This window comes from Dreissena polymorpha, chromosome 10 (assembly GCF_020536995.1).
Source record: "Dreissena polymorpha isolate Duluth1 chromosome 10, UMN_Dpol_1.0, whole genome shotgun sequence".
Classification (NCBI taxonomy): Eukaryota; Metazoa; Mollusca; class Bivalvia; order Myida; family Dreissenidae; genus Dreissena; species Dreissena polymorpha.
In genome coordinates this window covers 35,794,484-35,808,894 of record NC_068364.1, presented here as the reverse complement: position 1 = coordinate 35,808,894, position 14,411 = coordinate 35,794,484, and the positions used below count along the sequence as shown (strand labels likewise).

Here is a 14,411-nt window from a genome sequence, read left to right as displayed (position 1 = left end):
GCAACACCTAACACCTTACGCAACACCTAATAATCCTGTTTATCGTACATGTATATATTTCCTTAGTATCGGGGGCTACCGCCCTAAAATCCCCGCTTTGTCGATAGTGGTAAACAATTGCGTACTGGTAAAGCTCAGTCTAGCCATGATAACAATAGGTCAATCATGGGACAATATGATAGCAATATATCAATTATGCAGTGATAGAAAAACTGGGATTAATGCATGTGCATACATTTTTGTTCAAGACGAGCCCATGCAGTCCCCACAGGCCTATCACGGCTGACAGTTTCAATTTTATGGATTTCTAGGTTAACAGGTAGTCTTTTCTTTGTTGAGGCAGAAAGTGTTATCCCTGATTAGCATGTACTGAGTGCACAGGCCTATCTAGGACAACACTTATGTACTTGCAGTAAACCATATTGGTCCCAGTGGGAGACTTAATTGTTGTAAAATAATTTATGCAGAAATTTCCAATGTGAACAAGTTTTTTTTCTATTTTCAAATATTGATCTGTTAAAGTGTTTTTTTCTTTGAGAGGAAGCTGAACTCTAAGTTACAAACACTGTCGTTTCCATCACAAACAATCACTGTGTAAATTGTTAATAAATATTTGATGTTTGTATCTATGAAGCATTCTCCATCATTGATGGACACACTCATTTTATGAATCCCTTATAATGTATGATGCCCGTAGTGAATGTGATGTGATTTTTGATTTTATATACACATTTTATATATTCTTAATTGTATGATGCATTTTATGAATTTGATTTGTCCTTTTTCAGAAAATTGGTATTTCATTTCTCCATTGTCTGCCATTTTGGAATAATGACATTAGCATTAATAAAAAGTATTTGTTTGGCAATGTAAAATTGATGTCTAACTACAATCGCAAATCGCTAATTAAGTCTGATGTCTTTCAATGACAACTCAAGACACTCTGTTTACACTGGTGGGAAATTCCCGTCATTAAAACATAGGTTGGTTTCAGGGAATCAATATCGTTATAATTGTTGAACTTATTGGTTGTTTAGAAACAGTTGTTTTTTATGATTGAATATAAAGGCCATTTTGGGGGAATATGGAAAGTTTGGATAAAATCCCAATGCTATAAATTCAGGGCTATATCTCAAAATCTATATAAGATATCAACATGAAACTTCATTGGTGTATAGATATCAACAAGGAAAAGTACCATGCACAAGAACCATAACCCTGGACTTTCTTAAATAAGAATTATTGCATTTTTTTGGGATGATGTAACGTTTCAGGGCTATATTTCAGATACCATACACAACTTCAACATGGGATTTCATGCGTGTATTTCTATCGATAAGGAGAAGTGCCATGCTTAAGAACCATAACCCTTCAAATAAGAGTTATTTCCTTTTGTTGTTTTTGTATGATGTAACTTTTCAGGGCTATATCTTAGATAAGATGCAATATTTCAACATTAAACTTCATGGGTGTGTAGAAATCAATTGGAAAAAATGCCATATACAAGAACCATAACCCTACAGTTTCTTAAATAAGAGTTATCGCCCTTTGTTTTCTATGCCCCCGAAGGTTGGCATATAGTTTTTGAACTGTCCGTCAATCCGTCCGTCAGTCTGTCTCTCCGCCAGAAAACTTGAACATTGGTCATAACTTTTGCAATATTGAACATAGCAACTTGATATTTGGCATGCATGTGTATCTCATGGAGCTGCACATTTTGAGTGGTGAAAGGTCAAAGGTCAAATGTATGGGAGGACATAGTGTTTCACAAACACATATTGTTTAAATTATTTTACAAATAGGTGAAGCTGAGACGTAACTTAATACAACAAGTAAGTGGAACTTATTAGAACCTTGTCATCTGATATTAAATAAATTTTACAAGAAAAGACAGTGTTTGAATACTGTGAGTATATTTTCCATATTAAGCATGTAGATAAAAAAAATAAAACACAGTTTACTGTTTTATTTTTTTAATGGGCAATATTTTAAGAACTGTACTGTTTTTATAGAATTATGTGAAGTGAAGTTATAATAGCAAGTTGCAAAAGCATTACTGTATAAATAGATTCCGGTTATTTTCTTGTATTAAATGATAATATTTTGTGTTCTGTGCAATACAATGATACATTTTATCGAGTACACAGCTGAAATACCCAGTCTGCATCGAGCATTTAATGATACGAAAGTTGTTATCATCAGTTTTTTACAAGAAATAAAGCCTTATATATTAATTAGAAGATTTATTATAACCATGTATTTAAATGTAAATTGACTGCATTTCCACAGATCTGTAATAGGCTTGTTTCAACATCCTTTAGAATCTATCAAATTCTTTATACGCCCATTTTTAAAAACGGGGTGTATTATAGTTTCACCCTTGGCGGGCGGGTGGGCGGCGTCCACAGCATTGTCCGCTCTCTAATTCAAATAGTTTTCATCCAATCTTCACCAAACTGGGTCAGAAGTTGTGTCTAGACAATATCTAGAATAAGTTCGAATATGGGTCATGCTGGGTCAAAAACTAGGTCACGGGGTCACTCAGTGCATTTCAAGAATTAAGCATGTTGTCCGCTCTTTAAGTGAAGTAGTTTTCATCCGATCTTCACCAAATTTGGTCAGAAGTTGTGTCTAGATGATATGTAGGTAAAGGTTAAATATGGGTCATGCCGGGTCAAAAACGAGGTCCCTTAGTGCATTTTAAGCATTTAGCATGGTGTCCGCTCTCTAATTGAAGTAGTTTTCATCCGATCCTAACCTAATTTGGTCAGAAGTTGTGTCTAGATGATATGTAGGTCAAGTTCGAATATGGGTACTCCTGGAGCACAACGCAGCTCCTAACGCCAATGACTGTGAGGTAAGAACCGAGTGTCAGTACTCTAGGGCCTGTTAGCTCAAAACTTTAACTGCAAGTTTAGCGACCAGCCGTTGAAGTTATAGATCAAGTTATTGCTGCGATTAAATTGTAATCCCTTTTATGTATGTATTACAGAAAAAAATGTGTATGTTCAATAATTTATACATGGTTGATAATTGTATTGCTTCTACAATTAATTTTATAAGTGTTTTAAGTAAACAAACTGTTACATCAATTGGTCGTTAAACCTTTGAGTAACCATGAGCTGGAGCAAAAGGCTGACCTTAATGCAAAAAACTGTGTGGTAAACTAGTGAGAAACTTTACAAGCTTACTGAAAAATGTGGCGTGGCATGTCACAGTCTTTCCAAGACGCATTATAGGCTTTTGAAATATGGTGTTTTTAAGTGGTTTTTAATATATCAGGCTTGTAGCTGAAGTTTTATATTCATTTTGTGAATTGATCACACACAGAAAATTTTAATCTCCATCATGATCTAACTTGATTTGGTTTAAACAAATGGTGATCAGAATAAGGCAGATAGGATGATAACATCTGCATTTGCCCCTGATTATTGATTAAAGATCTTACGTGCTTTGAGGATAAATGTTAATTTTCTGTATTTCAACATGCAAAAACTATTTTGTTCATATTTATGCATAGTTTAAGTTGTTCTACAAATTGTTACTATTACCTAATCCTTTTTTCAAGGACAGTAACCGATTGGCTATACAATACATTACAATTCAAACAACATACTACTTAAGATAAAACAAACATGACTTAAGCCGAATGTACCTTCTTTAAATGTTAATTCAATACATTAGGGGTTAAGGCCAGTAATGTTAATGCAATACATTAGGGGTTTCAGCCAGATATGTTGATGCAATTCATTAAGGGTTTAAGCCAGAAATGTTAATGCATTGCATTAGGAGTTTAAGCCAGATATATTAATGCAATTCATTTGGAGTTTAAGCCAGAAATGTTAATGCAATCCATAAGGATTTAAACCAGAAATGAAAATGCAATGCATAAGGGGTTTAAGCCAGAAATGTTAATGCAATCCATTAGTGGTTAAGCCAATTTAATGGAATGCCTGTATAATATGGGAATACTTGGCTTAATGCATATGCATAAAATTTCCTCTCATATTATCCTTTGCAGTCTGCACAGACTAATCAGGGACAACTCTTTCTGCTTTTATGGAATTTTTAAACAAAAAATCCAGTGTACTTAAAAAAAAATACCCCTGATTTACCTGTTCGGATTGCAAAGGCTAATCTGGGAGGACACTTTAAGAACATGCATTATAAGCCCCGTTTTCGCAGAGCAAGGCTCATACATAGTCTGTCATACTACCGGACCAAATGTTTGACCATATTATTTGTAGGTTATGACTGCCCATCTCTTGGCCTGCAGTTAAGCTCATGTAGTTATGGGAAAACTCTGCGAAATGCACATGCATAAAGTGTCAACCCAGATTAGTCTGGACAGTCTGTACAGGCTTATCAGGGATAACACTTTTGGCTTTTATGGAAGTCTTTTTTAAACAAAAATGAAGTCTACGCGGAAAGTGTCATCCCTGATAAGCCTTTTCAAACTTTAAATCCCATTTTCCCAGAGCAAGGCTCATATATAGTCTGTCATACTATGTCAAATTGTTGACAATATTATTTGTTGGTAATGACTGCCCTTTTTCTTGGTCTGCAGTGAAGCTCATGTAGGTGAGGGAAAACTGTGCGAAATGCATGTGCGTAAAGTGTCCTCGCAGATTAGCATGTGGGGACTGCACATGCTAATCCGGGATGACAATTTCCCACATGCATTAAGCCCCGTTTTCCCAGAATGATGTTCAATAGATAAGTTCATTTTTGTAAAACAAGTAGCAAACTTAATTTATTGCACGAAATGAATGCTCATCCCGGAAACCTTCTCTTTATTTGGATTTTTTAAAACTATGGGACCAATTTTTTAACATATTCTTACAAGGGATGACTGCTCTTCACTGGGCCTGCAGAAAAGGTCATCTAGACGCTGTGAAACTGCTCATTAAGTACAGAACATTTCTCAATCACATGGAGTTCACAGAGGAGAGGTGCAAACATACAGAAGTAGAACATAATTAAGTCAACGTTCTGACTGAACTTTTTCTCAATATTTAAGATAGACCATCATTCTCAATTTGGTCTAACTTAACCCTTAGTTTTGGGAGGAATATGTGCTTACTCTTATGACGAAGATTTGATATAATTTGTGCGCTGAGGGACATATTCAAAAGTCAGATGAGTGGATACAGAAATTTTATCTCCTGAGTAGAGCAAATAAATGATAATTATCATGATAACCGGTCTATATCCATATTTGTTACCTTTCATTTCAGGTACACCCCACTAGACTATGCACTGATGGGTGAACGTAATGAGGTGGCTCAGTTTCTCCTTGAGCAGGGAGTTCTTTCCATCACAGGTAAATAGGAGCCAGAATAGGGGTCCATCACAGGTAAATAGAGGTGTAAAACGCAGTCCTTCACAGGTACATAAGGGCTGAAAGGGTGGTCAAAAAAGGATTCCATAACAGGTAAATAGGGTTTGAAAAAGGGGTCTATGACAGGTAAATAGGGGTTTTAAAAAGGGGGTCCAAAAAGGGGTCCATCACAGGTAAATAGGGGTTTGAAAAATGGGGTCTTAAAGGGGCCCATCACATGTAAAAAGAGGTGGAAAAAGGAGGTCCAAAAAGGGGTTCATCCAGTTAATAAGGGTTGAAAAAAGGGGTCCTTCACAGGTGAATAGGGTTGAAAAAAGGGGGTCCATCACAGGAAAATAGGGGTTGTTTGATTGCTAGGCTTTCAGAAGGTGCCATAAAGGTCGACCTCAGATGGTTATGCAACGTTTATGTTGTAATTTGATCAGGGATGAACAATTCTTTCATAAGGAGAATTTTTTAGAACATTTTGTAAAACAAGATGCCCTTCACTTAGAATACAAGAGTGTTGATTTCTTACAACTCCAAACATTTGGTAAACTGAAACGTTAAATGACACATAATCTATTGGTCATATGTTAATTGTAAGGACAGGGTGGAAAACTGATATGAAATATATACAGTTATTGACAAGATGGTCATAAAATATTATCTGATAATTACTGATAAAATGGCATATTAACGGTGCAACAGTCAGAGTCAATTGTGTGTCCTGTATCTGTACATTGTCAACATTTCGCCCGTTAATCAATTAAGAGGCCACATTTCTGAATGTTTATCTTGACAATATCTAAGCCAAGTATCAATTTGGGTCATGTGTGTCCAAAAACAAGGTTGAATGTTTCAGAAAAAAATACTTATTAACCAGTCTAGAAACAAACTTGTTAACCAGTCTAGAAATAAACTTGTTAACCAGTTTAGAAATAACCTTGTTAACCAGTCTAGAAAAAAACTTGTTTACAAGTCTAGAAAAAAACTGTTTTACCAGTCTAGAAAACACCTTGTTAACCAGTCTAGAAAAATCTTGTTAACCAGTCTAGAAAAAATCATTTTAGCCAGTCTAGAAACCATATTTAGGACTCAATCTTCATGAAACCTTGTCAGTGGTTGATGCCAGGTTTGGATCTGGATCTTGTGGGTCAAATACATTATTTATTTTTTTTAACAATCGTGTAGTTTTCAGTAAACTTTTGTGAGGGCTTAAAATCTTTCTTTAACTTTCATTTTTCGAAGAAAATCAAAGGGATGCAATTGCAATTTTTAAGAATTATGATTGTTTACAATTGTATACATGTGCCTATTTTTCTGCTGATTGACAAGTTAAAAAATAATTATTTTGTTAAAACATTGTCCGCATTTTCTTGTTCATGCATTCTGTCCCATGAACCTTACACTATGAAGACATAATTCTTTTTATAAGTAAGTATTCTATTATTTTTGTAAGTGCGAGTACAGATTTCATAAGGGTTAGTTAGGGTTTCTATTCACATTTTATCCTAGAAATCTACAGTCCCGACGACTTGCAATGAGATGATGTAATTTGTCGAGGTGTTGCAGGCATTTTACAGTTTAACTTGTTTAAGTTGTATTTTTCTCTGTTCACCAGGTAATCAGGTTGCTGCCTTGAAAAACGAGCCTTAATACATGTACCTGTAGTGGCATCCCAGATAAGCATGTGCAGTTTGTACAAGCTAGTCAATGATTACACTGTCCGTTTTTATGTTAATTTTTAATGAAAGAAGTCCCTTTTTGGAGAAAATCAAGTCTAGGCAGAAGTGTTTTTGCTGTTTAGTCTGTGCGGACTGCATAGGCTAATCTTGGAAGGCACTTGACGAACATGTATTGAACTCCATTTTCCCAGATTCATGCTATATGATCAAATTAAAATTATAGTTAGTTGTTTTTTGTATTCCCGTTTTTTTTGAAGAAGGGGTAAATTGTTTTGCTGGATGTCTGTCGGTAGGCCACTTCGTTTCCGATCAATAACTCAACAAATTGACCGACAGGCTTGATACTTCACATGCGCATTGGCCATGGAAAGTAGAAGACCCCTATTGAAATTGGGGTCACTTGGTCAAAGGTCAAGGTCACTATCACACTGCGATGCAATTACCGCACGTCCCTATTGTGCTCTTTCCACCTTCCTGCAGGTTTGAATAACTCAAGAGCAAGTATGGGTCGATTTATTGCGATTTTAAATGGATATTAAAATAACATGATCAATCGGTACCCCTGGCACTTATCCGATGTTTTACGGAAAGGGCCGAGAATGTGCGATTGATTACATAATATTTGTAAAGGATGCAGTTACAGACTCGTCAATATTCTGGGGATATTTCGGAAGTTTTACTGTGCGATAACAACTCAATCAATAATACAGTAAAATTTGAAACCAAATTGAATATTGCACCTTTTAAATTATTCACCATTTTTTCTTCAACATAAAACCTGATGCATATAAACTTGAAGGTTATGTGCTGACTCTCTCATTTCTTCTGTCAGCTTTTAAGCAAAATGTTTAGCCTATCATATTGGTTCGTAAATAAAATCATTTTCATTTGTCGCAAGGTTGAATAGTGTATTTTTTAGCTCACCTGAGCATAACGTGCTCATGATGAGCTATTGTGATCGCCTTTTGTTCGTCTTGCGTCGTGCGTCGTGAGTCGTCAACATTTACTTTGTTTACACTCTAAAGGTCACATTTATTGTCCAATCTTCATTAAACTCGGTAAGAACATGTGTCTCAATAATATCTTGGACGGGTTCGAAAATGGTTCCGGTTGGTTGAAAAACATGGCTGCCAGGGGGCGTGGCAGTTTTCCTTATATGGCTTTAGTAAAACCTTGTTAACACTCTAGAAGTCACATTTTTAGTCCAATCTGCATGAAACTTGGTGGGAACATGTGTCCTAATATAATCTTGGACAAGTTTAAAAATTGTTTCGGTTGGATGAAAAACATGGCCACCAGGGGGCGGTGCAGTTTTCCTAATATGGCTTTAGTAAAACCTTGTTAACACTCTAGAAGTCACATTTTTAGTCCAATCTTCATGAAACTTTGTCAGAACATGTGTCCTAATAATATCTTGGACGAGTTTGGAAATGGTTTTGGTTGGTTGAACAACTTGGCTGCCATGGGGCGTGGCAGTTTCCTAATATGGCTATAGTAAAACCTTGTTAACATTAGAAGTCACATTTATTGTCCAATCTTCATGATATTTGGTCAGAACATGTGTCCCAATAATATCTTGAACGAGTTTGAAAATGGTTCTGGTTGGTTGAAAAACATGGCCGCCAGGGGGCGTGGCAATTTTTCTTATATGGCTTTAGTAAAACCTTGTTAACACTCTAGAAGTCACATTTTAGTCCAATCTTCATGAAACTTTGTCAGAACATGTGTCTCAATAATATCTTGGAAGAGTTTGAAAATGGTTCCGGTTGGTTGAAAAACATGGCCGCCAGGGGGCATGGCAGTTTCCCTAATATGGCTATAGTAAAACCTTGTTAACACTCTAGAAGTCACATTTTTAGTCCAATCTTCATGAAACTTGGTCAAAACATGTGTCCCAATAATATCTTGGACGAGTTTGAAAATGGTTTCAGTTGAATGAAAAACATTGCCGCCATGGGGCGGGGCAGTTTTCTTTACTGTATAATGGTAAAACCTTGTTAACACTCTAGAAGTCACATTTGTGGTCCAATGCTCATGAAACTTGGTCAGAATATTTGAACTAATAATATCTGGGCGAAGTCCAAATCCGTTAAAAAACATGGCCGCAAGGGGGCGTGGCATTTTTCCTTAAATGGCTATTTACTACAAAACCTTGTTAACACACTAGAAGTCACATTTATTATTCAATCTTTATGAAACTTGATCAGAACATTTGTTCTAACAATAGGTCGAGTGAGTTTGAAAAGGGTTATGGTTCGTTGAAAAACATGGCCGCCAGGGGGGGCAGTTGTCCTTATATGGCTTTAGTGAAAACTTGTTGACACTTTTAGGGTTAGGGTTAGGGTTAGGGTTATATGGCTATAGTAAAACCTTGTTAACATTAGAAGTTACATTTATTGTCCAATCTTCATGATATTTGGTCAGAAGATTGGTCTCAATGATATCTTGGATGAGTTTGAAAATGGTTTTGGTTGGTTGAAAAACAAGGCTGCCAGGGGGCGTGGCAGTTTTACTTATATGGCTTTAGTAAAACCTTGTTAACACTCTAGAAGTCACATTTATTGGCCAATCTTCATGAAACTTGGTCAGAACATTTGTCCCAATGAAATTTTGCCAGATATTGAAGCTGGGTCATATGAGCTCAAAAACTAGGTCACAACGTCAAATATAAAAAAAAAACATGTTAAAAGTCACTTTTTTGGTCCAAAATAATCTTCATGAATCAGCTGGCATTTTTTTCAGAATAGTACAGTTCCTTTGGCTTTCAGGTGAGCGCCTTAGGGCCTGATGGCCCTCTTGTTAAATTTGAGTTGTGGTTTCTGGTTTTTTTCAGACACAAAACTCAAGATTCGCAGCTCGTTTGAAAATATTTCAAAGGCCGCATATTTTGTTTCGACTCGAAAAAGGCTAGGGATGGAAATATGTTGCAGACGTTTGTTGAGTTATACGCTTAATGATAGAAGTGGGCAATCGAAATAGAAACCAGGAAGATTTGGGAAAAGTTTAATAGACCTGGCTGTACTAGTCAAGTAAACAAGACAATTATCGACTTAAGGTTGACAAAAATTGAGTGAAACCGTGATAAGTTAGTACAATTAATGGTGTATATATTAAGATAGTGTGTGGTTTTGCGTGGGATTTCATACAGTTAAAATAATCTGATTTAACGCTAGTGAAGTGCGTTATAAATTTGAACACGTCTTTCTTGGATATTGAAAAATATATACAGCATATTTAAAAAAAATAACAAAGAACGTTGGATTCACTAGTGTTTAAATTAACTCTGGTTAAAACCCCGATAGTTGTAAGCGGAAATCGTGTTGTATGACAACAAAACGCGGACAATCATAAAAGTCGATGAGCAATCATAAGCAATAAGTCTAAAAATAACAACAATAAGAGCATTAACATGTCCGAAAACTCGGTAAAAACGAACGAAAGTGGTGATTCCATCGTCAGCAACGATTACAGGTGGGTGGCTGAGTTCTTAGCGGGGCCCGGCGGCTACCTGGAAAAAACGGAAGTGGTCAGTGACTGGTTCCCGAACCGCCAGGCCGCCACGGACGACGCGTGCCAACAACGAGGTGCCGGACTATCCTTTCTCGCGCGGCCGGTTCTCAAACTGATAGTCGAGGACAAAAACCGAAGTGTTGAAGAGCTCAGCAACGCTAGGAATGTAAACTCTCGGCGGTGACAGCGACGCGCAGGGAGGCGAAACATTCATGTTTGTTTTCTTAATAACATTAAAACATGTTTTAATATCATATTAAAGCGGCGAATTGTTCCCGGGAGTTGACAGAGTCGCGTGGAGTGCGAGGCATTGTTGCGTTTTTATTATGCCATGAATGCGGCGTAACATTTGTACGAATGCAAAACACACCATTTACTTTGTGTAAGAAGGCTGGATTCTGCATAAAAAGCAGAATATGTATCTCGTGTGCATATCTATCAGTGACTAAAGTGTCTTCCCAGATTAGCCTGTGAAGTCCGCACATGCTTACAAGGAACGACCTACACTGGACACTACATTTTCGATAAGAAGAGACTTCCATTAGACAAAAAAAGACATAAAAGCGGAAAGTGTCGTATCTGAATAGCCTGTACACGCCATTACGTGTAGGAGGATTATATCCGTCATGAACATACATTTTGCCAAAGGATGTATTCATACTCGTGTATCAATCATCCAATATATCGTATACATTGATAACGAATGTTTCACGACATGACAGTAAACTTATTATTGTGTGTATTTTGCATAATTTAAATATCATATACTTGACTCTTAGACGGATTTGAAATGTTCATTTGTATTCAACTTAATAAACAATGATTGCTCTAATAATTAAATACTCTTCCCCGAAGTACAGTAACATAATATTATGTAATGGACTTTTTACGTTATATTGCGCATATTAAATATACCAAGAGATTGTGAGACATACTATCATAAAGTTAAATATTTAAATAATTTGCACTTCCTTGAAGAAGAGGTATCGTCGGCTTTAAAATGACAGGCTGAAAAGTCCGACTGTTTCCATTAACTATGAATATTGTATGTACTTGAACTTGTCAGTAAAACTGTTTGATACCTGGTTTATTTAGTGACTTAACAAAACATGGCAAAACAAACATTGATTGGGAAGCGATACAGATATCGATTAAGAGACTTATGTGCAAATGGTGTACATGCACGTCAGGATTGTGTTCAATATCGTTCCCAACCAGAATCGTACTGCTCTGACTTTAAAGGGACCTTTCACGTTTTGGTAAATTGACAAAATTGACAAAAAATGTTTTAGATTCGCATATTGTTGTTGTCGTTATGATATTTGTGAGGAAACAGTAATACTGAACATTTACAATGCTCTAAAATATCCATTATATGCATCTTTTTACGATTTAAAAACTTGAAAATTATAAAGCGCTGCAACGCGAAACGATTGAATAATTTGGAGAGTTATTTTGTTGTCGATATATTTTGTGACAAAACGAGAATTGCTTAGATAAAGTATAAACTACAACGAAAATTTGCGAGACTGAGACTTTTTATTTCCTAAATTTACCAAAACGTGAAAAGGCCCCATTAATTCGTGTTGATGTTCTATTCTACTACACCGTTCAAGGGCGAAACATCTTTAGATTAACGAATGTCGAGGTTTGGCCTAAAACCATCGTATCAGGAATAAAAATCATTGAAAAGATAGCACACGTTCGCACTCAACTCTCGAATGCGCATTCCAAGAACGGGAAATAGCAACTAGAACACAGGTACTTGAAAAAATAAAGTACCTGTGAACTAGAATGGCCAACTTATAATTTATTTTTCTGTGTTTTTCTAGACTAATATAAAAAGTCCAGAATCAAATCGAGTGCATACACGTTGTCGGACGGTAAATATCAACGTAACAAATCTTTCTAACCGTTTCAATAAAACCTCCACACAGACTCGGTCGTAAATCGTCCAATTCATTACAAGCATCAATGAAAACGTTCTAATGAAAACACCATTAAGTGTCGCGTGGACGCGTGGGAATCAATCTTCATCCATATTTAATCTTCCAATTGGACACTAATAGTACGAAACAGGAGCACCGTCTGATTGCCGTAGCTAAGATCACAAAGGCTGTTGATTGAACAGTAAAAGGTTCAAACACATAATTTTAAGCAGTACAACAACAAATCACATTCAGCTTCTTGTTTATACAATGGGAGGACCCGGAATAAGGTTCTTATTTTCCTAAATGTGCTCAGCATTGTTTGCGTGCATTCTGTATTGCGTCCTTAATATAGTAGCAAAATCATTCGAAATTCTTTGTCATAAAACAAGCCAGAATTAGTTCAACTTCCTCTTAAATACCCGCATTTAATCACAACACATTATTATAACGATTTCATTTATTTTAAACATATACTATTTTAGATAAAGTTCATTTAAACGCCGTGATCATTACAAATCATCATGGCAGTTTTTTTTTAATTCAGTGTTATGCTTTAAGGTTGGAGACTACATGAGACTTTGAAAGTTTGCGGGAAACCCTTATCAACTGGAGTGAAGCCGGTAAAAAGATGGCCGTAAAATAGTGTCCGTTGGTTCGCGTCGAGCTCTTTCTAACATACTACATGACCTGTGTTTTAAAACCATTTGGCTTGGAATGCATTTAAAGAAAAGGTATGGTTATGAGGGTCTCTACGGGCAAAAGATTGTATTTTATTTGTGTTTAAGTTATTGCTTATACATTGTATTTGTTAAAGGAAATCTTTTAGTATAGTGTGACCTCAACAGTTTTAATGGCAATCTTGATACATCTTCATGATACATCGGGTTGATCAGTAAGGTTGATTTATGCACCCAAAGTCCTCTCTTCCCATTGACGTTGAAAGCTCAACAGTCAAAGCTGATGATAATGTTAAGGAAAGATTGCAGTGTCAATTTTTTATTTATCTAAATGGATCAGATAAAAGTCCAATCTTATCTAATGGAAGAAAGAACTATTGATCTTTTAATTTTACAGTTTCTTCGTATTTCGTGATTTCAAATACCTTGTTAAAGTTAATGATGTTGTCATCGCATTGTTCATAATTCGTTATTTACAGTCTGAGGCAGGATTTGACTTTCCAATCTTGCTGTGTGGAAATTGAATAATAATTATCGACACAATCGTAATAAAATGTTCTAAACCGAATGATATGGTTTTTGGTTTTATTTTAGAATACATTAGGCTTGAAGCCAATGAGTACACATACATATAACACACAATGTAGTCAACAGTGGTCAATGACATACAGGCATATACATCATCATTATGTTGTTGCAATATAAATTTAGAATTAACAATACCGGATAAAAGAAATTTGCTACTGTAAAGACATGATCGTATGGCGGTCACTACACACGACTATTCATATACATAAAAGGTTGCTACTGAAATAGTTTTTGTAATTCTAAGTGGCCCATCAAAATCTTCCAATTTAACATAGCTACCGTCATAAATACCATCGGATCTGAACACAACTTGTTGTTGAAGGTACAAAATGCGTGCTACCTCAGCATTTACTAGTTACCCCGTAAATAACTACCCAGACACACAAACAGCACTAGGCCCGCTGTCATACAATTCTACATGGAAAAATCGAAAAAAGTCAATTAAACATCCGTATAATGGTCGTAAAACATCATCTTAATTACTACATCCATACTACCGTTCCAATAGAATACGTCATTAACTGGCACGTGGCAATAAGGATTTCCTTCACAATCAATGTTTAATCTTACAAAGTGGTGAGCATTGGTGATACACACGAGCGCAGAAAATATGATTGTCGGATTATATTAACACACATGTTCTTAGCAAATGTAATGTATTTTTTCGTATATAATTCATGTACAATAGTTCTATGTC

The 14,411-nt window shown here is 35.9% G+C and overlaps 1 protein-coding gene and 2 long non-coding RNA genes across 5 annotated transcripts in view; 1 reads left to right on the top strand and 2 right to left on the bottom strand.

Annotated features, from left to right (window-relative positions):
- LOC127848194 (uncharacterized) overlaps nucleotides 1–14,411 on the bottom strand; it is a 124,634-nt gene that overhangs the window by 57,366 nt on the left and 52,857 nt on the right. The window lies entirely within an intron of this gene.
- The window catches only part of LOC127848207 (uncharacterized), a 70,369-nt gene that overhangs the window by 9,863 nt on the left and 46,095 nt on the right, over nucleotides 1–14,411 (bottom strand). The gene's annotated exons all lie outside the window — the stretch shown is intronic.
- On the top strand, nucleotides 157–13,694 carry LOC127848206 (uncharacterized). The gene is made up of 3 exons (XR_008034414.1): nucleotides 157–319; nucleotides 5,238–5,323; nucleotides 9,842–13,694. It is a non-coding gene; the product is annotated as an uncharacterized LOC127848206 (long non-coding RNA).